This window comes from Bombus terrestris, chromosome 10 (genome assembly GCF_910591885.1).
Source record: "Bombus terrestris chromosome 10, iyBomTerr1.2, whole genome shotgun sequence".
Classification (NCBI taxonomy): Eukaryota; Metazoa; Arthropoda; class Insecta; order Hymenoptera; family Apidae; genus Bombus; species Bombus terrestris.
This window is the reverse complement of record NC_063278.1, coordinates 1132481-1155759: the sequence shown is the minus strand read 5'-3', so window position 1 is coordinate 1155759 and position 23279 is coordinate 1132481. Positions and strand designations below refer to the sequence as shown.

Here is a 23279-nt window from a genome sequence, read left to right as displayed (position 1 = left end):
TTACAATTGTCGTATATAATTTAATCGAATTTCATTTTTACGAATATAAATTCCCTTTAGAAAGTCACGGATTTATTTAGAATCTTTTCTCGCCTATTGGGATTCTGTTTTAAAGTTACGTTGTTCAAAGAAGATTTAGAAGCGACATCGGCGCGGTGCCGTAAAAGAAAGTGAAATTCGATCGTAAAGTCACGGAGGAAATCGTCGGTCGTTAATTATGCAGGTCGTTCCTTTCGGGAGTCTCCTTAATTGCGATTCCGTTTTGATTGATTGCAATGACGTTGCTGTTCGTGGAAGCGTGCATACTATGGAAAAGAAAAAAAGTAACGTCGATTAAAGTGCCTTAGGACGCGAAAGAAGGAACGACGCGATAGAAGAACGAAGAAAAATCGCCGCTAGAAAGTCCGAGTTCAAACTCGACTCTATTCGATAACGTGGACAAGATGTAAGAGACGTACCGAAACGACTTTACCTCGCCGAACGAAAAATCCTATCGCACAATTGGCGTAGACGCTCGATTCAGCTCGGCGATGTAAATAGACAAAATGTAATAAACGCACGAAAGTTGACGAATACTCGATTCTCACGGCGAGTTCGCCGTTCTCTTTATAGAAGCTGCGCTCTCGGTGCGTGCGCTCGGACAGCACCGGAATAAATCAATAGCGGTATGTAAATGCTGAAGTCACAATGGGCCGCGTAAAGGATTGAGGAATCGGCGGAGGCCGGCCACGGTAATTTTCCCACGTGTCCGTCGGTTATCTGTTCGGCTCGGGGCGGCGCGCGATCCGCGGCTGCACGCTCGGAAGCATCGTTTAACCGATGTCGCTCAACGACACGGCATTATAGCGGCGCACGGCGCATAGTTGCAGTCGGCGCGGCGCAGCTATGCGACCGGAGCACCTATGCGCCGAGGCGCGCATCGCTGCTCGCAATCAACATACCTGAAAGCTGCGGAAAAAGCAGCGCCGCCAGAGCCCTTGATAGAATTCAATCTCACGAGATTACGTTTCATGTTTGTTTGCGTCTGTATCTCCGCGTTTGAATAGATATTTTATTACCTGGTATTAATCCTTTCACTATTGAACCCGTACGTCGCGTCGTACGGCTGAAACGTACTGGCTACTAACACTTATAATCGTTACGATGGCACACGAACAATTACGTGTTCCGAATTTGAAAATCTGTTACATAATTTAGAATAAGATATACCGACGGAAGACAGCTTGTTTAAGCTTTGCAACGCAGTCGTTGCGGCATTCGTTGAGATTCGCGAAACTCTGCAAATTTATCTCACGAAACGAAGATACAAGTGAAATCAGGAAAATTCTAATAAGAAATGGAAAGTTTGTACGTTTCGCTGTAAGCGAAGTAGTAGCGAATCGAGTTTTCAGTAGAAAACTAACGAAGGTCCATTTCGTGCCTTCTGCTAGTTTCTGACCAATATGCTAAAGTATTGGCAAATTCTCCACAGATAACGTAATATTTGTGAGTCAAACTCTCTTTCAACGAATCCCATTAAAGATCGAAGAAATACGATTCTCCTGCGAACAATCCTACAGCTCTCTTCGAAGATCAAAGAGTCGATCACGTTGGTAAATAAATCAAGAAGTAGAACATCGTCAGATGTATCGAGTAAGGTCCATAAATGTCTCTGGATCGTCGACTGTTAGATACCGGTACATTGAAAATCGTTCCGGGGAAAGCGAGCGGGGTCGTTGTTTAAAAAGAAAGTCTGAACGACCGGGTTAGGAGGGCCTCGGCTCGGCGAGGTCTCGATTTCTTCTCCTCGTGTCTCCTCCTCGCTACGTATTTCCTGCATCCGCGCGGCGATTCGCAACAACGGACAAAATTTACGCCGCGGCCGCGCAAGAAGCGCGCCGCTCATAAAGCGCATGGCATAAATCAGGAGAACCTACCACCTCCTCCGATCTCCTCGCCCTCTTTGCTCAACCTTCTCTCTCTCTTTCTTCTTCGTTGCTCTTCCACCTTCTACGCGATTGGATTCTCTACCGCGGCAGGTCGTCGGTGACTTTAAGTTCGAACGGGTCGAGAAGCTCGACGGTAATTACCTCGAGACGCTTACCGATCCGACTTATAAATTACGCTGTTCCGCTGCTCGTGACCGAGTTGTTGATCTTGTCATCCGCGGTGTTGCTCGATCAACGCTTCGCTGATAATTAAAAACGTACGCCAAGAGAACCGTTGCTTAAGAAATGTAAGATTTCCGTAGATTCGAAACAGCGAGGGGACTTGTCGTACGTCTTAGAATCGAAAAATTGGGTAGACTCCATCTTTTATTTCGCGTTATTGCCAGGAAGTTTCATGTATGTTGATTTCAAAAGTTTATCGTTTCGTTGCTAATTACTCGATATCTAACGTTATAGGAAACGAAGAAGACGTAATTGTCGATCGAGACGAAAGAAAATAAATTCCACTTAACAATTCGAAAAAGCTAAAGATAATAAGACTGGTGGAAATTGCCGTATCCTGGGATCGAATTGCACCTGTATAAATGTACATCAGTTTATATTAAACGTCCTAAGCAACTCAAGAGAGTTTAGTTAGACCCGCATACTTCGACGCGATTTATCGACACTCGAAATAGTGTAGTGTTTGTTGCAGGCTCGCGGACAGGAATACACAGCCTCTAGAGGGCAGCCACGAACCTAAGGCGAATTACAAGCCGGTACTTTGTCAAGCAGACACGTGACTAGCGGCAAATGAAGCGAGTTACGCGAGACCAAGTCGCATCGCTCCGTGAAAACGCCGTCTTAGTTCCGCGAATGGCTCTTGGCACGCGTTAGAAATCGTCCGTTCGTAACTTTACCTCGCCGCAGTAACTATCGCTACGCTTGCGACTTCCTGTTCTTTTCCTGTAACTTATCAGGATACGTTCATTAGCTGAACGTGTACGCTTCGAATAACGGTTCTGTTACTCTCTTCGCGATAAAAATCGAGTTTCATCTAAATCTCGCGGTTAATCTTTGGTTCTTTCGCAATTATTCGTTTACGAAATTGTCGAAGAGCGTGATTCTTGATTCCACGGGGTATCCGTATTTGGACGAATTCTTTACTTTTCCCCCCAGCAACCGATTCACAAAATTCTTGAAACGTGTGCTTTTTGATTTCGACAAACAGACGGTGTAACCTTTGGTTGAATTCGTGTGCGGCCAAACGTATTCCAAAATGCTCATCTCCGATTCTACTTCATTTTTTTATAAATCGAATGCAGATAGTACACGACACGCATCTCCATATCCTAAAATTTATCCGTCTATAACTCCGTTTATTTCGCTCTTCCATAAGTGAGAATCTACGTAACGTATCGCGCATCTCCATATCAAATCTATCCATCTGCGATTCTACTTCGTTCTTGCACAGATTCAATCTACATACCTAATATATGTATACGACATATTTACATTTACATATTATAAAACTCAGCTACGACCAGTTCTAGTTCATTTTTTTATGTAAGTCAAATCTGCGTCTCCACGCGATGAAATTTGGCCATCTCCAAATTTACTTAACTCTTCCATAAATGAAATCTGCATAACTATTTAACTGTTATAACCAAGCTACGGAAATTTATGCGTTTACGAGAAAATTAGATACGCAAAAGTTTACGCAACATCAAAAATAATCAAAATAAAATATGCATATTATAACATTTACGAAGCAACGCGAATCTCTATCTCGGTTTCGTATCTATAATTCTATTGGAAAAAGTATAAGCGCAATATCTTTAGCCTCCATACAGATCGATTCACTCTCGTCAGAGAACAATCTGGCTGCTTCTCTTCGAGCTTTGTCCATTCTTTGACTCCGATATATTCAGCGGAGCGAAAAAGGTCTTAAAACGAGACGAACGTGAATTTGATCAAGGATATATTTGTATCGAGTCGGTCGTCCAAGTCAGCGGCAGGTAAAAGCGGAATCGAGCGAGGTCGCGGCTTAAGAGCGACATCCCGGAGCGTGGATTTGGTGTCGGGGAATGGCGCGCGTCCAGTTAACTAACACATGCCCCCTTCCCCGGGGGAAGTCAGGGACCCCCACCCGATCTCGAAGAGTTTCGCGCGACCCGAGATGAGGCGAAATCGCGCGTATCGCCTAACCCCGCGACCGACGCCTCGCGACAATGTTACACCCGACGCTTTCACCGGCCAAACTATCGCCGGATAGCTGTTTACTAGCTATCGGCTGACGCGCAATTTCTGCGAACCAGCTGCTCGATTACAACTCGAAATGACGACATAAAACGGAGAATAGGGAAATTGATGAAGGTGTTGAAATCGAAACGATGTCCTTGGAACTGGTACACTCGGATGTTGGAGTATTTCGCTCGATACAAAATTCGCTTGCTATTTACGAGCTTTGTCCGCCCTGGAGCTATCCTACTTTTCAGCCAGATCTCCCATCTCTAATCCATTATAAATCCAGCTACTCCGAAAAACGGAAACCCGCGGAGCGTTTGACCCTAAATGATCAGCGCGTTAGCTGTGAAAAGAAGGTCGTGGGCCGGTCCACGATCGAGTAGGAAGCGGCGCGAGCCGGTATATCGGTTTTATCGGCGCCAGGCTATCTTTCGAATCCCAAACGAGATATCGAGATACGGTCTCGGCGTGGTTGCGCGGATGGTAGCCCGGCATTTTCACGCGGAGGGAAGAAGGCAAACGGCCTCTATAGTCCGCGGTCCATGAGTTGACCATCGCGCGCGATATAGGTGCACCCGTATAGCGGAGTGGCGGGATAGAGGCGGCTGGTGACCCGCGGTAGACTTTCACCCGCACTCGTGGCGACCTCACGCATACGAACGGGATTCTGCGGCATAGTCGACCGTCTCACGGACACCGACGACGTCACTACGAGCACAACACGACGGTGAGTCTCGAGGGCACGAAGAAAAGAGCCGTGGTTGCGCGCGCGCGCGCGCGGAGGGGCAGAAGAGCGGTTGTACGAAAGAGAAACACAGAGTGAGATACGGAGGATGAGAAAGAGAGGAGAGGAAGAAGGAAAAAAATGAAGAGGAGAGGCAGCAGCCGCAGCGTGGCCGTAGACAACGCCGAGAGAACGCGCCGCAGGGAGGGACAAGGAGCCTTTTCAGCTGGAGGTGGAAGCGGAATGGTGAAGAAGGAGGATAAACCGGCACCTGTACCCTCATAACATATAGCCGTGCCCCTCTACCCGGAGTCCAAGCGGACGTCTCTGGCTAGTACATACGCATCCGCGGGTGTTGGACCGTGCGTTTGCCGTTTGTTTGACGGCGAGAAGGCACAGGGCCGTCGCGCGACACCGGCTGCTCTCTCTGCTTCTCTTCTCCCTTTTCTCTCTCATTCTTTTTATTACTCCTCTCCTTCTTCTTCTTCTTCTTCTTCTTCTCCTTCTTCTTCTCCTTACGTTGCCCTCTATCCCGGACACCGATATTCCCTCCGCCGTGTCTACGCCAGTGGAAGCCATCCGTCAGGAGTTCGAGATCTCGCGCGAGGATATACGGCCCTGCGGTGGATGGCCTCGCAAAGAGAACGTTCTCGCTGCGTCTCGCTATTTGTCTTCCTTGCCGTTGATATCCGATACGCCGGCTACCTTCTTCGTCTTCGCCTCGCAGCTCGTGCTCTATCGGTCCCGCGGCTCCACGATCAAATCGAGAGGGATGCTAGGGACACGAACCTAACGATTCCGCGTTTCCTTCTTCTTGGATATCGATCGAAGCGTTATAATATACCGTTTGGTCTTGAGCCGACGCGATAGAAGGGACTGCGATCTTTTCACAGTTTGCTACTCGTCTTTCGTTGTCTTTGCTGGCTACTCTGCGAATTTTTCTCAGCGATTGCGTCAGCGTTACTCGACTTTGCGTGTTCTTCTTCATTTTATCGAGTCGTAACACGCTATTCGCCGTTGAACTTTAGGTGTCTAATTCGAGTCTAACGGATCACCAGGATCTGCATCGTCTTTATTAGCTATTTTTATTAAAATAACGATATTCTTCCCAGCGAGGAATTCGAGGAAAGTTAGCGATTTACGATCGTTTGAAACTACCTGACTAGCGATAGAAAATGAAGCCGATGGAAATTTGTTGAGAAGCCATGGGAAAAAGAGATTCGTGTGGGATGAAACTACGGCCCTGAGGAGCACGTACGCGATGCTGTGCATAGAAGTGTTCGTCTATATACAAAGCGTAGGCGGCGCTCCTAGCAGGTGCTCATTAGATTACAGGGACGATGTTCGAGATGTTAGCCACCTTTTACTCACTACTCGAGAGGCCTCCACGCAAGATTGGGATCTCCGTGGTGTTCTCTCCTCGACGTCGTTCGGGATCACCGTCTCTCCTCTTCTTCCTTTTCCCTGCGTAACACCGTTTCTTTCTTCTTCGTTCTTTCTCCACGATGTTGCGGATTTTTCCTACTTAAAATCTAAAACTTTTCCCTTCGGTAAAATTTCAATAAAGCATTCCCATCGAAGCGAAATATAAATATCAAACGCAAAAGACAAAGTAATAAATTTTAGGAAATTACCGTCGCATAAATTTTCACTGATTCACGATAATTATTATAATAGTCGGACGGCATGATGAGAGGTCATTAAGGAATATGTTAGACATCTGTTCGTCGACGAAGGAACAAAATACCCCAATAAATAAAACGTTATCGTCGTAAGCATCCTATAAATTTTGACCCGCATCTTTCTCGCTGACATACGTCGGTTCTCCTGTATGACGACCGCGCTTACTTTTCACGGAACCAACACTTGATCCACATACGGTAAGAGTGTAAAGAGATTTTTTCAGGATTCTCTTACAGGATCGATATCAGGGATAAGAACTCGAGGGCGCCGCTAATGCGTTTATCGCAGCAGGAAGTCGCTCACAAACGATAATCTAACTCTTGCATCTCATCGTGGTTCCCGCGTTCTACAGATCGTTTCATTGATACAGTTGTGAGCAATTTTTGTGTACACGTATTCGCATGGTGTACAAAATTTTTACTTAAAATTTGTTGTGTAATGAAATTTTTTTGGTAAAAGTATATAAAAATATCAGGTGTGCTTTCTAGCGCGTTTAATAAAAAATAAATGCCGATTTTGGAGGAAATTAGGTTGGATCGTACGGTACCGTCTTTAAAATTCGTTTTGCCAAGGTTTTATTGCGTTAATTGTAGAACCGACGTAGAAAACTTAAACCCGGAGATTCGCGACAATGATGGCAAAAGTAATTATTTTTAAAGTAGTAAAGTGAAACGCGAATTGTCCGACTACAGCGGATCCATTTCTATTTGTCACCGCGTTACGTAGCGCATTATACGTCACGCGGTGAATCCAGTTTCCCGTATTTTCATAGAATAATTTTTAACGTCTATACGAGTTTACGAATTGCTTTAAAAACGTTTCTCGTATTTCTCTCGAGTTCGTCACGAAATTAGTGAAACGTCCTGTAGCTCGATGATGCAGACGTGCGCGCTACCGTGAGCTTGCGCGTGTGAGCCCGCGACCTGGGCGCCAGGTCCAACGACTTGAATTTGTCGCTCCATATCTCGTCTCGGAATTTATGAAAGCCGGCCTCGCCATAATTTACGCGGTCAGAGTTGCGCGCAGTAAATAACACCGGACAAAGCGACGCTGGAAGGTGCAGGAGTCGGTCTACGCCAGCGTGCCCTATGGAATTCACAACCCCGTCCCTCCAGTGGAATCGGTAACGCACCTTTGCTCCCCCGTTGCCATTTCGCGCAATCCTTTCCTTTTACGTATTTGTCTCTACGAGTGAATTCTTCCGAGCGAATGCAACGCGAATAAACAAATTTTTATAACGATCGATACCTGTTACCGATATATCAAATATAGTATATTATAGTAGATACAGTGTAACTCCATATAATATTAAACGATTTTCCAGCTTTAATTCTATTATTTGCATTTGCATTATTTGTTCGTATTAAACGAACTACTTTCCATTGAGTTCGCTCACGAGAGAAAAGCAATGAATTCTTATTATACGAACTTTAATTGTACGAACCGATCCATTGGATTTAGGCAAATCAAGTTCTACCACACTGTCCTAATCCACTCTTCAATTTCACCTCTAACTCGATAGAAAGAAAACGATTCACGAAAGATACCGTACTTCATCACGATACACCGATTAACCGATCACGTGCGCAATCGATCAGCGCAACATCGCCAGGTTAGCTCGATCGTGATCGAAATCACGGCTGTGTCACCGATCCTAACCCAATTATCCCCTTTGATTTCGAACGGAACCGGGTCACAGGCCTTAAGAAATTTCGTTCGGAGCGAAACGTTGCCTCGCGCGTACGCTCGCTTCCGCGAGAAGGTGGCCGGGCACCGCGCCACGGCCAGATGCCACGTTGCGGTGCACGAGCTCTCGAATCACCGAACAGAATCTAATTACCGCCTAATTAGGACGATCGTGTATCGTCGAAGCGATTGCATCGAACAACGAGTTAAGGAGCGGTGCACGGCCTCGGCCGATAGGCCATATTTTCTCTATGCGAACGACTTTCGGTACACGGTGAAAATGATTAGCGACAAAGCAGTGCAACTCGATCGTTAATTACCGCTACACACCGTGTGATACCGTTCCGTGGAATTTTCTTCGCTGTTAGCACTGGTTCGCACGAGTTGACTGGTCCTTCGCTTCGTTCCAAAGCTCGGTAGCTCCTAATACGCGAAGAAAAAGAGGAAAAAAGGAAGAATAGCGTAGGGTGAGGTAGATTCACTCGAGTCGGCATATTTCTGACAAGTCGATTGGCGAATTGGCACGAATTTTATCGTATTCGCACACTTGCTCTCGCAATGATATCTAAATCATTCGCACTGTTGGAAATTTTAGACGATCCACGATAATCTTACTTTAATCGTAAACGTAAGATGGCCATCGTGATACGTGTCGTATAACGTAACGCGTAAGAAATTTGTTCGTTTCGCGCAAAGTGCAAGATCGAATTCCAAGCTGTTGAAATTCAGACGACACTACCTTGCTGTATTAATTCTCGTTCGCACGAACAGACAATTATCTGGTCTTTAACTTGCCTTCCGAGCTCGTAGCTTCTACAACGCGAAGAAGTAAAAAACAAGGAGGAACGGCAAAGTCACGGGATCCATGAACCCGTTACTTAATCCCATTAACATAATCGAACGGTCGATCTAGCGCGTCCTCGCGAATGAAGTACGAATTTAGCATCTGTCGGCTCCTGTAATGTTCCTCTCTAGCAATCAACCGATGAAATAAAGCTGTACATTGGCAAATAGTCGTGGTTTGCTTGTGGCGCGTTTTAAGAGAGGTTCTGGGTGTATATCTTCGTGGGATCGTTGCTAGAGACGGATCGAGATGAGGTTAGGCGAGAGGATAGAGATGCAGAAGGTAGACCCAGTAACTGGCGGCCAGCCGGCTTAATGACGATGTTAATTAATATATTTGAAGCGTCGGCGACGCGGCGAGACGGCACGAAACCGCTCGCGTCGATTAGCATAAGCAAACCAAGCGAGCCGAGCGCTCGGTACGCTGCTGGAAGTGTTAATTCCTCGCTAGGTCGCCGCGTGGTCAGGTGATCCCGTGGAACAGGGTAGGAAGAGGACGAGGACGACGAGGACGACGAGGACGACGAGGATAGAGGTGGATGAGCCATATGAAAGATCGAGGAAGAACTTTGTTGTGGAATATTAATAGTAACGTCGATAATGTGAATGTAATTAACATTAACGACAAACGCTACCGACTTTTAGTATGTATTTCTGCATATTTTATATGCAACTGATTGGAATTAAGGCAATGTTGCAAAAATCAATATGTATAAATAATTACGTTTCTGAATATTTTACATACCTTTACACATTACGTGTGTTCTATATGATTGCGCGCTTTCCACTTTTTCTTTATCTCGGTATTTCAACTTGCCTATTAACGATAAGGAAAGAAAACCGCGTGGAATTGTAAGGAACGGAACAGCGAAGCGATGGAAATGAAATCTTCGAAAAGGAAAAGAAGAATGTTCAGGGTGTAAAGGCGATGTCGAAGAGTTGAAGAGAGTTGTAACGTGGACGTGCAAAAGGTGGGAGGAAGGGGAAAGACGGGAGAATCTTCGAGAAGCAGGAAGGAAAAATCTGAACGATCCGAGAGACTTATGGAAGATGCCTGAGGAGAGGCTACAAAGCAGAAGCAAGACTGGTATTGTTTGGTTAGGAACACGCACTTCAAAGAAGAAAATCGAGTGGAAGAAACGACAGAGCAAGGAAATAAAACAAAAGATACGAATCCTGTGGCGAAAAGCTGGAAATAAGAAAATTAGCGTGAAAACATAAATTCGTCAAGCTTAGAAATTAACCGACAAGCATAATATCTTAATCCTTTTACGCTTGAGGTTGTATATTGTACCGTCGCGTGCTATCACTTAACTAGATGTATCCAATTTCGATAAAATTAATCCTTCCAACGCATTATATAGTAACCAGAAAGTACTTTCTGATACGTACGTATTCGTTTCTGTCGATGATTGGGCGAAGAAGGTTTCTCCTGCGGAGCGAAAGAGAAATTCTGCAAAGGTTAAAGCATACAAAAACCATATAAAAAACGGTAATTATAAAATAACGGTACTTCCATAACAACTCAGAGGAACTTTCAGGAAATCTTTAGATCAAATTGCACGCGGAGATGTGATCAAATAACGCGCAAGTCCTCGACGAAAGCAGGAAACTCGTAATTGTAAAAAACGGGTCGTCGCAAAAAGCAGAGGATTTCTCTCGTAAAAAAAGAATTCTCTCGGTAAAACAAGGGAGAAAAAGAAAAGAAAAGCGAAGGAAAAGACGATCTTGTGCGATGGCGAAGCGCGAAACGACGCGTGTGTCCAGCGCAGCGTAGCTCCTCTTAATGCGTGCCGAGTGCTCGGCAAACAAAGTCGCATTAGTGCGCACCCGATCCATTAATGAAATCAAAACGAAACCCAGGACGAGAGAGAAAGAGAGAAGACGTGTCGTTCCTTTCGCTCAATTGCGTCATTAGAGCTGGCCAAGTCAGTGAATTAACCGTGGGATCAGGCTGCACACGCCCGCCGGTTATGTCACACCATTATTTCATCCGTTTACGTCTTCATGCGACGTCCGCGTATTTCGTCAGAGCCGTGGTCCAACGCGCGTGCACGCGCATCGTTAATGCGCGTAATAACAGCCACGAGCGACAACCGACGGACATCGTGGATATGAATTACGAGAGGGGATGGATATCGCCGGTTCGTTAGCCGTAAATTGCTGCCCGCGCAGGGTGCGATGGAACTTGCGTTTGTGAGTTTGAACGAGGCGAATTTCCGCTGTGATTTTTTATTCGGCGAATCGAGTAATTGCGAGAGTGGAAGATAGATGGGAGCAGGGATGTTTAGAAGACGATAAGTTAAGGATTATTGCTCGTTCGAGGGAACAACTCCTGTTCGACCATTGATAACGATAAGAGTACTAAATTTGATTTAGGTAAATGGTAGCTTTTTGTCGTTTATACTTTCTGATAATCTTCTAACGTGGGAAGAAAATTCAATAATAGTTTAAAGTTATATCGATAAAATTACGTTGCTAATTGACTTATACGTTACTTCCATTTGTTTGCACGGTTAGGATGGATAATTTCTTAGTACAACGTAACACTATGTAAAAACCGAAAACGAATCCAAACGATGAAGAATGGAAATTGAAGTTATTTAGTTATTACGTTATTACGATTGGTCACGAAAGATCGCAAAAGTATCACGTTAGTCACAATTAATCGCACGAGTTTGATTCTAAAAGCAGCTTTTCCATTAAGAAATCTTTTCCGAGCCTTCGTATAAATCATTGAATAACTTTAAGCGAAAGAAAACCTAATAATCCCCGTTTCGGTATCATCTTTAATTCTCGATAAACCCAACGCCGTCGATCATAAGTTCCCATCATTTCCGTTGGGATCGCTCAATCAGCTGACTCTCTCAAGCACTTGTCACTCAATCTTAATTTCACTAGAAACCCGGATGCACTATTCTGCCTATGATCGCGCAAAAACCGATTAATTCTCGCCTTCGAGAACTACCATGTACGACGAATCTTCGTAAACTACGAGATACTCGCGTGCTTCGATTAGACGATCATAATTTAGCCGTCGCGTAGGGACTGCCGTTAACATTATTTTCCATATTTACGGTATTCCTCTATTACTCGAACGATAAAGCGAGGAAGGAGAAAGATCGATCATACGTGAGAGGACTCGATCGATCGCGGACTCAGTTTCCATTTGAAAATCTATGGACAAACGAGTCTTCTTGTTGCGATATTCCTTTTTCATCGATAATTTATAGCCACGAGGAGATTTTGATTGTAAGCCGGTTCAAGCCACTTTACAAGTTTCTACTCAATTTCTGGATTGGTCCGAGTCTTTACGCTGGTATATCGATATAAACTGACTTTGAATTTGACTTCGGTATATTAAACACGTATATTTTCTAAAAGAATCGAAACGCGTAAAACATCAAGCTCGCGAAAGTCGTACTAGAAATTACGAAACTTTTTTCTCAGTGACTAATTGAAATTTACAGTTTTCCGTTTCCATAAAAAAGATTCTGAGGCGAAAAGATGATCGGTGCAATTTTACGAATCGTTTAATTTTAATGTTATTTAGCGGTGAAGAGGGCGTGCCTTAACGTAAGTGTAAAGATATTCGATTCGAAGATATTTTATCGTCCGTAGTTGAAGACGATTTTAGTAACACGAAGCTAGCCGATCTCCTCTCTTCTTTGATCGTCAACTGTTTGCTCGTCGTTTAAATATCGTTGGTATAAATCTGTCCGTTTACCGAAACTGTTTCGATATTTATAAACGGCAGTGTATGTGCTATAAAGAATCGTTAGAATCGGTAGACGAGCTTGAACCGCTCGCAAATCTTTCTACAAGGCGACGAGAACCGTTCGCGAGCGCGAAGCGATACATATACGGACGCGCGAGGGGCCGAGTGAATAATAGCAGCCGCTCGATTTGTACGCTATTAGCACCGAGATCGCTACGGCGTAATTCTCAATCGTACGACCGTTACTCCGTGAAAATCGGTCGTAAAAAGCCGCTGGCGAGTCGACGCTGCTCTCTCGTCCTCCTTTTATTGCTCCATACCTCTCTGGCAACCTACTAACGACAACGACGACCTATCCCTATAGGCCTCGCGAGTTATGTACGCGTAAATTCCCTTATCTTTCCCAAAGATACAACCTGCTCTGCTCTCTTTCTTTCTCTTCTTTCTCTCACTGTCGAGATCTGACTTTGCTCTTCGTCACGCTGTCCCATAGAGTTTCCACGGTTACGGAAGTCCGATAAGACGATACGCTTAGCTTTTTTAAAAAGTGACATAAGAAAGCGAATAGTTTGTTCTCCAGAAAGATAGACAGCGCGTTTCCAGAAATAATGGCGTATCGTAAGAAATTCCTAATTTCACTTAAACTTGCTGGCTTAATATCTTCATTTAACAAATTGGTCGGACGAACTTTTATTTTCTGGCGAAAAATTCTCTAAATATTCGTATCTTCTTCTTACTAGCGCGTTAACTCTTTGCGTCTCATGTTGCGTAACAAATTTCCGTGGAATGGGTGCTATTAGAAAATACTTGGCAGGTATAGTTAGTGAGTAATGCACGAATCTACTCCCATTAGAGGAAAGTGAAGAATATCTTAGCCTGCTTGATGTTAGCACTCTGAGCATTACAACTCCAATTTCATAATTAGATAAAGTAGGTATAATTGATCCCTTACCTAACGATTTTTCCGGGGCTACGCGTGTTAGCATTGGATATTTATCACCCGAAGGTGAGTCGGATGTAAGACGTTGAAATATTATACATAATTTGTACTTGGTAATCCACGATCTTCTAATCTGAAGGTAAAGTCCGCGTTAAAACACAAATATACGCTTCGTTCGTTTTACTTAGTCTTTAATCCACTCTTGGAGTGTGATCCACAATGAGTATTAGGATAGTACGGACCACGATCTTTAGGATAATTAGGACCATAACCTCGATTACAACCGTTGTAATATGACAGCGCTAACTTACGGCATATTTGACGGATTGTTTGAGAAATACTTAACCGAGCCCCCTAATAATAATTTACTAATAATATTCGCTAATATTGTCTTCAGATTTTATCGTTATAATCACGATAGTCGTGCCCCGTTACGGTGCTAATGAAGCTTCAAAGCGTTTTCTATTATAACGCGTGTAATATATTCACAAAAATTTTCTATGACGTTCGAATACCTTCGAGGACAAAAACAAGCGAATTTAGATATTAACGAGATCTGATCGAACTAGATCGTATAGTGAATAATTGAAATTAATATTTACGTTTTCGCGTAAACAAGCCCCATTTAACTAGACTTTGTCGACATCTTTTAAAAACCTATTTGCCCTTATACTTATATCGCTTATTTTTATCCTCGGCCGCGCATCCAAACTTCTAGAGACTCCTTTCTCGAGTAGTTTACCATCGATGAAACGTTTAATCGTCCACCGAAGAAAGGGATTCCTCCGCAAAGGGAACAGTTGTCCAGAAGGCGAATTCCCGCGAATTAGCTCCGCGCGCGGCTTCCGAGCCATGAAATTTTATCGCGATGCGATGTGTACACTTAATTATTGTAATCCAGCGATCGTACGTTGCTCGTAGGTACTGGCGATCGTCCGCATATACGGTAAACCCCTTTATTGCTCCATTCTTTGAAACGCGCCAAGCTACCTAACGACAACGACAACGACAACGACGACGACGACGACCTATTCCTATCGGACGCGAGTTATGTGCGCGCAAATATCGTTATCTCCTTATTTCTTCGGGGCTCTTTCTCTCTGTCTCGTTTCTCTGGCCCGATGCATCCATGCGCGTTTTTCTTTCTTCTTCTCTTTCTCTTTCTCTATCATCTCGGCCGCTTGTTCCGCCGCGCGGCGGTTTTCCTGCGCCGTGGCTCTCTCGGGTCGCCGATAAAGAATCTCCGAGGACGTTGTAATGTCAACGGACATTAGAACGAGAATATCGTAACGAGGATGGTGGTCGTTGCCGATCGCCGACCGCCAGAACCCAGAGAAAATCTTAAATGTTAGGCGGCGAATAAGCCAGGATAAATGCTGGCCAATACGGAATTCTATTACTGGAAGGAGATATCCAGTGACAGATATTCGCCGATAGATGGCCAATGCCGGATCGATGTTAACGAGGATATAAGTCTACAATGAGCACTGGTTCAATTAAATCCGGGGAGAATTATGGTTGCGCTAGTTTGTGTATCCTGTTAACGATGGGTTATTTACTTTCTATGTATATGGAACTTGTTGGAAGTAGCAGTACAGTTATTGCTTAAAAGAGTTGATAAATCTTATTTCTTAGCCCCAGTATAGTCTTTGAACTTTATGACCTAAGCTCGCTTTGGTAATAAGAAGGATCTTTAACGTTCTAGAAGGACGTTTGGTAAAACAAAATGAAGACGAGATACTACTAACGTTCGCGCCAAATTAATCTGCTTGTAAGCATTAACGTACGACCCAACTTTTCATACGTAGATACCTAAAAAGTATACGGGATTAAAGAAAGGAAAATAAGAAATAGAGCTCCTATACATTGATACTTACGAGTAAACAAAAAATACAAAACAATAAGATAGAGTCATAGAAGAAGGTAAAATTGAAACTTACAGTAATGTTCCTCCGTAAAATTATAATCGAAAGGAAAATAACGTTGTGTAAGGGAGAGTCACGATGATCGAATAGGTTCCGTGTCGGTGAGCAAGAACTTGAAAATCGATGCACGCCGGCGTACTTTCGAGACGCGGGCTCTACGTAACTATCCGAGCGCAAGGTGCACGGTATTCTCAACAGTTTCCACCGTGCGCCATACATAATGGAGGTTAGCCGCAGGATGGTAAATCACGAGACGCCATGCGGGCGTAGTTATATCGTGCGTGCGTGATGGAAGATTAGTACGGCATTGTGCGAGCACCGTGGAGGCGCGTGATGATTTATCGCTTACGAAAAGCAGCGCGCCGGTGACTCTGTCTGCCGCGATCACCGAAATGGATCTTCGATGACGATCCCATACACTGTCGATCCTACTCTCTTCTATTTTAAGCGGCTCTTCGGAGTATTCTTTTTAGAATCTTACGACGATAGTCGGAATTCTTTTCTGTTAAAATAACGAGTCGAACTCTCTCTTTCCGCGACGACAAAACTACGCAGAAGCCAGATCCGCTCCATCGAAATTGATCGTTTGATTCCTACGCAATTAAAATTACGTACGAAGTTCGAGTTGCCAAATGATTTCAAAGACAATAATATTCGAGATCGTGGAAAGATTAAGACATCCTCGGGGAACGAGGTTCACGCGACGATACGATCTGGCGCGGCAACGAAGCGCAAGACGATTACTCGTGGAAAAAGCGCATTAGTTTAAAGTCGCTTGGAATCGTGAAAGAGTCGCGGCTCGCGAGAACAACGAGCACACGCGAAAACGTATAGTCGAAAGAGGGGAACGCACTGGTACGAGACAAAACCGCACTACTGTAAATGGTAGCAGCCTGCAATCATCATATTTCTTGACGATGGTCGGCCAGGCTACGTACGTACGTACGCAGGGGACAAGGAGAATAGAGTCCCCGCGGGAGAGAACCGCCGAGTCGAACCGCAAAACCGTTCTGTTCCTTATTGCTCGACCTCCGTGCTCGGCTCTCTCGTTTGCCCTGCGTCACGGAGCTCCTCTCCGACCGATTGAGACCGCAGAACGTTTAAGAACGCCAGACTAGCTATATGAAACAGTTGGACGACTTTAGAGCTGTTTTCACCATTGACCCTGGTGAGATAGCCGCTTGAACCGAGACACAAGACGCGTTGTAAATTGTCCGAGGGAATTTTAAGGACTCTCCAGGCAGAAAAAGAACAATCTTTTGTAATACTTCGATAGTCGAGTAATTTAAATAGAAAGTTATTTATTGCTTCCCGAATGCGTAAGAACGAAATCTTGGAGGATTTTTAAGGTAGATGATTTTGATGATACAGTGGATTTTAAACGAGCAGAATCGGTGAACTCGGATTACGCAAACTCCTTGTCTCCTAACGAGTTCAAATAAGACAAGTTCTAATACCATGATCCGAAACTTTGAATCTAAGAATTTCCAAAATTCTACGCGAAAGAAAGTATCAGATCTTGAAAGATGTAAATGTATAATACTTTCGATCAACTCGGCAATAATTGAGCGTACCAAGAACACAGGCACGCAAAGGAACTGAAGAAGAATACCATCAAATATCTTGACTGTGACCGCTAACACGAGCGAACAATGCAATTTGTAGTCGCGAGGTGGTCCCTGGACCCGGTGAGTGCTCGATTCTCAGCGTTACGTTTCCATGGGGCTTCTGGATCGCGAAAGAGCTCGACAGGGCGAACACTGCCACGAAATACTGGCAACGCTAGCGACCCGCGAAATGTTGCACAGGCCAGCGGGGACTACGAACAACGGTGTGCCGCATTTCTTTCGTTTCGTTCCAACATCTGATTTATGGCGAGAATTCCGTGCGCACGGTTACAAACCATTCAACCGGATTCCGGAGGCCCAGCTGGGGAAAGGAAAGTATCGCCAGCAACTTCCGACTCCGTCGTGCAACTCTTTGTCCTCGTTGTACCCTTGAATTTTTGAGTACTTTGTCGATTTCGTATCGTAAGAAGCGTATAAGAGATACAATGATACTCGAGATTATACATTTAACGGGACACGAGAGAAATTTCATAGACTCACAGACACATGCGTTTTAATGTTCATAGACACGTGTACCGGTTTTTCGATTAATAATTATTTAACGAAAATGAAAATCATTCATTATATGAAATTTACATAACGATCAAAGATCGGATATACGATAAACAGATAAATAAAAAAATGAAATTTCTGTTCACAGGTATCTGTACAAGGATTTGACGTGTCCAGGTGTCCCGTTGTGTACGCGTCTCGCACGCCGCTACACATGTAAGCATATAATTTTTCAACGAAATCATCGAGATACATCTATTATATCGTATATAATCTGAAACTAATCTTCGTGTATCGTGTGTGCGATACTCTATTTAAAGTCACTTGAAGCTATGCGATACTATTTGATTTGTTTCAAAACATTCAAAAATATTAGTTATCGCTCGTAACAATGTCGTAAATTTAGCGTCTAATGTTTAATTCAAACAAATTCAGTCTCCTTACGCTGAACAAAAATATCCGAATAAAATATCTGATAACAAGTGACCGAACTTGACGATATATATTTCATCCGACGACATATATTAACAACTTAATGCAGAGAATATCGCTTTTTTAAATACATTTATCGTAAAATGTCAGATGAAAGGAAAAGTTTTAAATCAAGCAAAAAATATTTGCGTCCAGACACGCCATAAAACTTAAGAAATGGAGAATTGGCCAATATTTTCGAAACAAGCCAGCACGGTATGTTCGCGTCCCTAGAATGAATCAAAAAGTAAAGTAGCCACCATTGAACGGATTAAACTTGTGTTGCAAGAAAGCGAAGCGGAGATTTACGGTAGCACGAAAGGAGGCCGGCCCTTAATCAGGGCAAAGCAGCCACGTGAGATCGCCGGCCGGAGGCCATGCGTCATTGGATTAAGATTGTATCCAAATTATTCATCCGGTAGACGTCGCGCGTGTAAGATAGCAAGAGGAACGGGAGCCGGGTACGCGCGAAGGCGTTGCTTCGCGGTAAGCGATAGCACCGTCTGATATATGGGGACCACACAAACCGTGTAACGGGAACTTAAATCAGAATTAATAGCGCCCTTCGCGGGACGTTTTCAGTCCTCCGCGCGTTTACGCGGCCTCGATAAACTAAAATATAGTAACGAACAAAAGTATCGACGCAAATCAGGTTTTCGTGTAAAATCCTGGACAAATCCGTAAAATATACGATTCTTTATTCAAACTTTGTACAAAATATAACCTTCGAGTCTGAAATTTAAACGTGTCGTAATTAAACGGCAAATCTTTATGCAAATTTATGAATTTCTAAAGAAACAAGAACCGTAAGTTCTAAATCGACCGACATGAAAATAAAAAAATGGATACGAGAACGATATAAGAACCGGATTACGACGGAAATGCGAGAAAACTTTCAATTTTCTATAATAATCGTTCGGAGTAAGAATTCCGTATAATCGTAATTGTCTCGAAGGACTAACTTTGTCGCTGTAACCATTTTCAATACCTTTTTTCGTCTATATAGCTATATAGCTATAGGCGAAAGGATAAACGCCAGAAAACGCAGCCAAGGAAAATTTAAGAAACGAAACGAAAGAGGAAAGAAGAAGCGATGCGAGATTAAAGTCTCGAGAAGTTGACGCAGCATTCTCGAGTAATATCGCGCGCGTTCCACGATGATTTAACACCGCCCACGATCCCATAATTCGTAACTGAACAGCTGTTTTCCCGAGTACCGATTAACGGAGCTGTGTATCCTTACGAGAAAATTACAAACGACCGAATGTTAGCTAAACGATCAGCGTGGCCGCGGGAAAATGATCCGTGGCCAGGATGCTTGTGTCGAAGCAAATCGCCACTTTCCTCGTTCGACGTGGGGGGAAGATCATAAGGATTAGATTATAACGATTCTAGTTGTCGAAGAGAAGTCACGATCGCCTGCCGGAAGCACGAGAACCGTACTTCGCGATGAAGTCAGGTTCTCGATAGAAATAAATCGAAATATTATAAATTGCCTAAATGGTAATTATCTAATGATTGTCTGAATGCTGATATAACAGCTGTTTATCTGAAATTGAAGACGATGCGTCTTTATCTTATTACATAAACTGGGTACTATTATACGAAGAGACTCTGAGAGAGGGAAGGTTAAGAGGAACTTCATTTTACTATGAGAAGCATCTGAACGATTGAAACTGTACATCGCTAGACGAACAAGTCCCGGATATTTATTCTAGATATTCGGAAACTATAAACAGTTTAAATATACGAAAACGTTGAATGTATAAAAATCTGCTACCTAAATATCTTCAGAAGCACGATATAACTTTGCCTAGAAATTCAAAACATAGTCTGCTACCTTACGATGGGATTATTTCTTCGTGCAGTTAAGCACGGTGGCTCTGGGTATTGACCTTATTTTACAACACTCGAGAGAATACGAAAGAAGCAAAGAGCATTTGCAATAGCGAGTAAGAACTCACTCGAGAAGATCGAGTTCCAAATAGATTTTTTTTACGACGATATTTTAATCTAAATGGTAGTACTACGAAGTACTGTGAAAATATAGACCGTTCGTAACTATAGCGATGCAGAAAGAACGAACAAAGATTCGATCCATTTCCACGAAGAGCTAAAGTCGAAGAAGAGAAAAGGCCAGGTACCAGCAAACGTTGAAAAACCTTGCGCGTTACGCAAGTTCGCAAAGCTTCCGAAACGTCAACGTGGAAGGAGATGGAAGTCGGGATGCGTGGATGCAAAGTACCGAAGCAAAAACAAAGCGGACAGCGAGAAGGTTGCGCAGGCCTCGAGAAAGGGACGAGGAAGAAGGAAGTGGACACCGGTGAGTCTTCCGTGGAGTGCGGCGAGAGAGATTTCCTCGAGCGCGGTGAACGTAAACCGATCCGCTCGAGATGGGAGCAAATGACAACGCGTGCTTTGCATGTCGAGGGCCCTTCTAGCGGATACCGCGAGTAAATAAGGCGGAATCTGCACGTCGCATTGTTTGACTTTCCGGACGGGCGTCTAGGGCGACGACGGTAAAGGGGCCGACTCCGCGCGCACGACAAGACCGCGAACAGAAAAGACGATCCTCGGCTGATTTGCCAGAACCCTTCTTGGAAAAGTCGCTAGAGCCGAGCTTCGTTCCACCGTCCAGGTTACCGTTACCACGCCGGACGACCACGGATTTTTCCTCCCACGGCGATTAATCTTCGATCAATCTCGGAATTCTGAAGTCGTTACTTCTCCACAGCGATTACACGATTCGTTTCTTCTTATGGATTTAGTACTTAGAGGCTCCGGTTGAATTTTCAAGCTGCGAGCAAATGTTTATGGTAATAATTACACGGAAACGAGAAAAATTGAAAAAGTTTTTTATAATAACGTTGATAGAATTCAAGACTGGTTTCTTGGAATATTAAGAAACTTACGGAGACAACTTATCGCGCGTGTAGACTAATGTCACTGTCGTTTTGTAAAATTGTCGATTGAGCGGGAAATGTGTTCGTGTTTCGCTCGACAGATTTACAGTTTGTTGGTTATGTAGGAATAAAATTGTTGCGTGCTAAAGTGGTAACGTATACTTACTAATTGTGAGATACTGCTATCGGTGTTCGGCTGACTCGGATGCCCGGTAAAGCTCGATCGAGCGGAAACCACGTTCATACGGCAGGTGCAAACGAAACTTTACCGATACCCGTGTAATTTCACGAATCTCTAATTCTGCTATACCTTTTTCATTCAATTTACATGTTTGAAACTATCAAACTTTCGAAGAAATATAACAATTTTATAGACGTCCAAACTTCGAATCGATATTCACGTAGTTCGATATATCTCTGTACAATTCTAAAATTCCCTCTCGTTTAATCTAAACATTCAAAATTACCTAAAAATCTCAACTACCATTGATTCCACTTTCCATGTTACATGCGTGACACGACACAACGAAACGCTTCATCTCCTTGCTGCACCGCGTTTCGCAATCTTCCATCAAGTTCGATCGAAATCGAAACGTTTCCCAATACGAGAAATGGAGAAAAGAAATTTTCAAAGTCCCTAGATTTCCCGGAACAAAACAGTGTCCACTTTCTATACTCTGGAGAAACGTGGAAACGTCTCGCGAGTAAAACGAGAGTCACGGAACATTCCTTCGCTGCTTTCCATCGCGAAGACTGGCGCATTGTTCTACGATCGATCCTGGACGATTCGCGTGGCAGGTGACTGGTTTTATCGCCGTGGCCGTGATTTTCCTACTGGACGCACCTGTTTATTCGTTTACGATCGACGAGCAGGTTGTGTTCCTGAACGTTGGAAAACACGCTGCACCTGCACGCCCACGGATCGTGACCCGCAGTCGACCTTATCGCGTGTTACAACGATAACGCTATTTACGCTAGCCGAGAAAGTTTCCTCGCAGACGGAATGGGCGCCCGGATTTCTCTTCCGTTGCTACTTCGCGCGTTCGTCATTCGTCTGCGAGCACAGCGACACGCTGCCAGCCAGACTTCCGTACACAGGCTGTGAATTAACGTCATTTTTGACGGAGTTGATTTTAGCGGTTGGGGGCAAAACGAATCGAGATAGACGAATAACCAATTGCACGGATCGATTGACCAAGATTCTCAAAATCGTAGTTGGATCGAGCACATTGGAAACGCGCCTAAAGTGTGAAGATATCACTTATCGAGTATCCTATCTATACCGGATAAATTGTATCTATACATTTAGTACAGGTCTGTACGAAAGATTAATTCGCAGAAAAATTAAGAAAAATTAAGTTCCAAGAGAAGTTTCCAAAACAGCCACCCTAGATACATAACTCTTCTTTGGTGCAACGACAAACTTTAATAATAGTTCTATGACATCCTTTCTCGCTTTATGCGAGCAGGTAAAAGTGTACGTAAAAAAATACTTTCGAAATGGCCGCCTTATACTTCGATGTAATTCTTCCCCGATACGATTGCCTCGTCGCCAACAGATTCTATTAACCACGTTCGCAACTCCTTCGTTCTAACCAAACTAGAATTCTCAAATCTGCCCGCGCACGAGAAAATCGCGTGAATCCATCGAGCAAGTGCAAGAAAGGCATGCCGAGACCCGAGGATGAAATCACGGTTGATGAGCGAAGCGACAGAATAATCCTCGCGATGGGACGTCGTCGGACAGGGGATATGCAGGTGCGGAACGCGATGCCACGGGGCTGGAGAACGGATAATCGATTAATCGATTGTACGCTCATCGATGCCGGGCCGCGGGAGACGTGGAAAGAGCAGCGTCTTCAGGGACGTCTCGCAGAGGAAGAGCAGCCGTTGCACGCGGTATTCGACCGCGTCCCAACAATTAGCCTGAGAACGAACGAGCGAGCTAGCGATTTGTCGCGTAAGATTTATAGCTTCATACATCCCAAGAGGAGACTCTGTTCTCTCGTGGACCCTTCTGGATTTCCCCTCTCGCGACGTTCGACCCATACGCGGCGTGCACAATCGAGAAAGGGACCCCGACCATCGTCCAGGTCTATCGCCATTCCCGTG

The 23279-nt window shown here is 44.1% G+C and overlaps 1 long non-coding RNA gene across 1 annotated transcript in view; it reads left to right on the top strand.

The window, feature by feature from the left end:
* LOC125385869 overlaps positions 1 to 21550 on the top strand; it is a 73663-nt gene extending 52113 nt beyond the window's left edge. The window contains exon 3 of the long non-coding RNA XR_007225577.1: positions 17942 to 21550. This is a non-coding gene — a long non-coding RNA (uncharacterized LOC125385869). The remainder of the gene's footprint in view (positions 1 to 17941) is intronic.
* The last annotated feature ends 1729 nt before the right edge of the window (positions 21551 to 23279 follow it).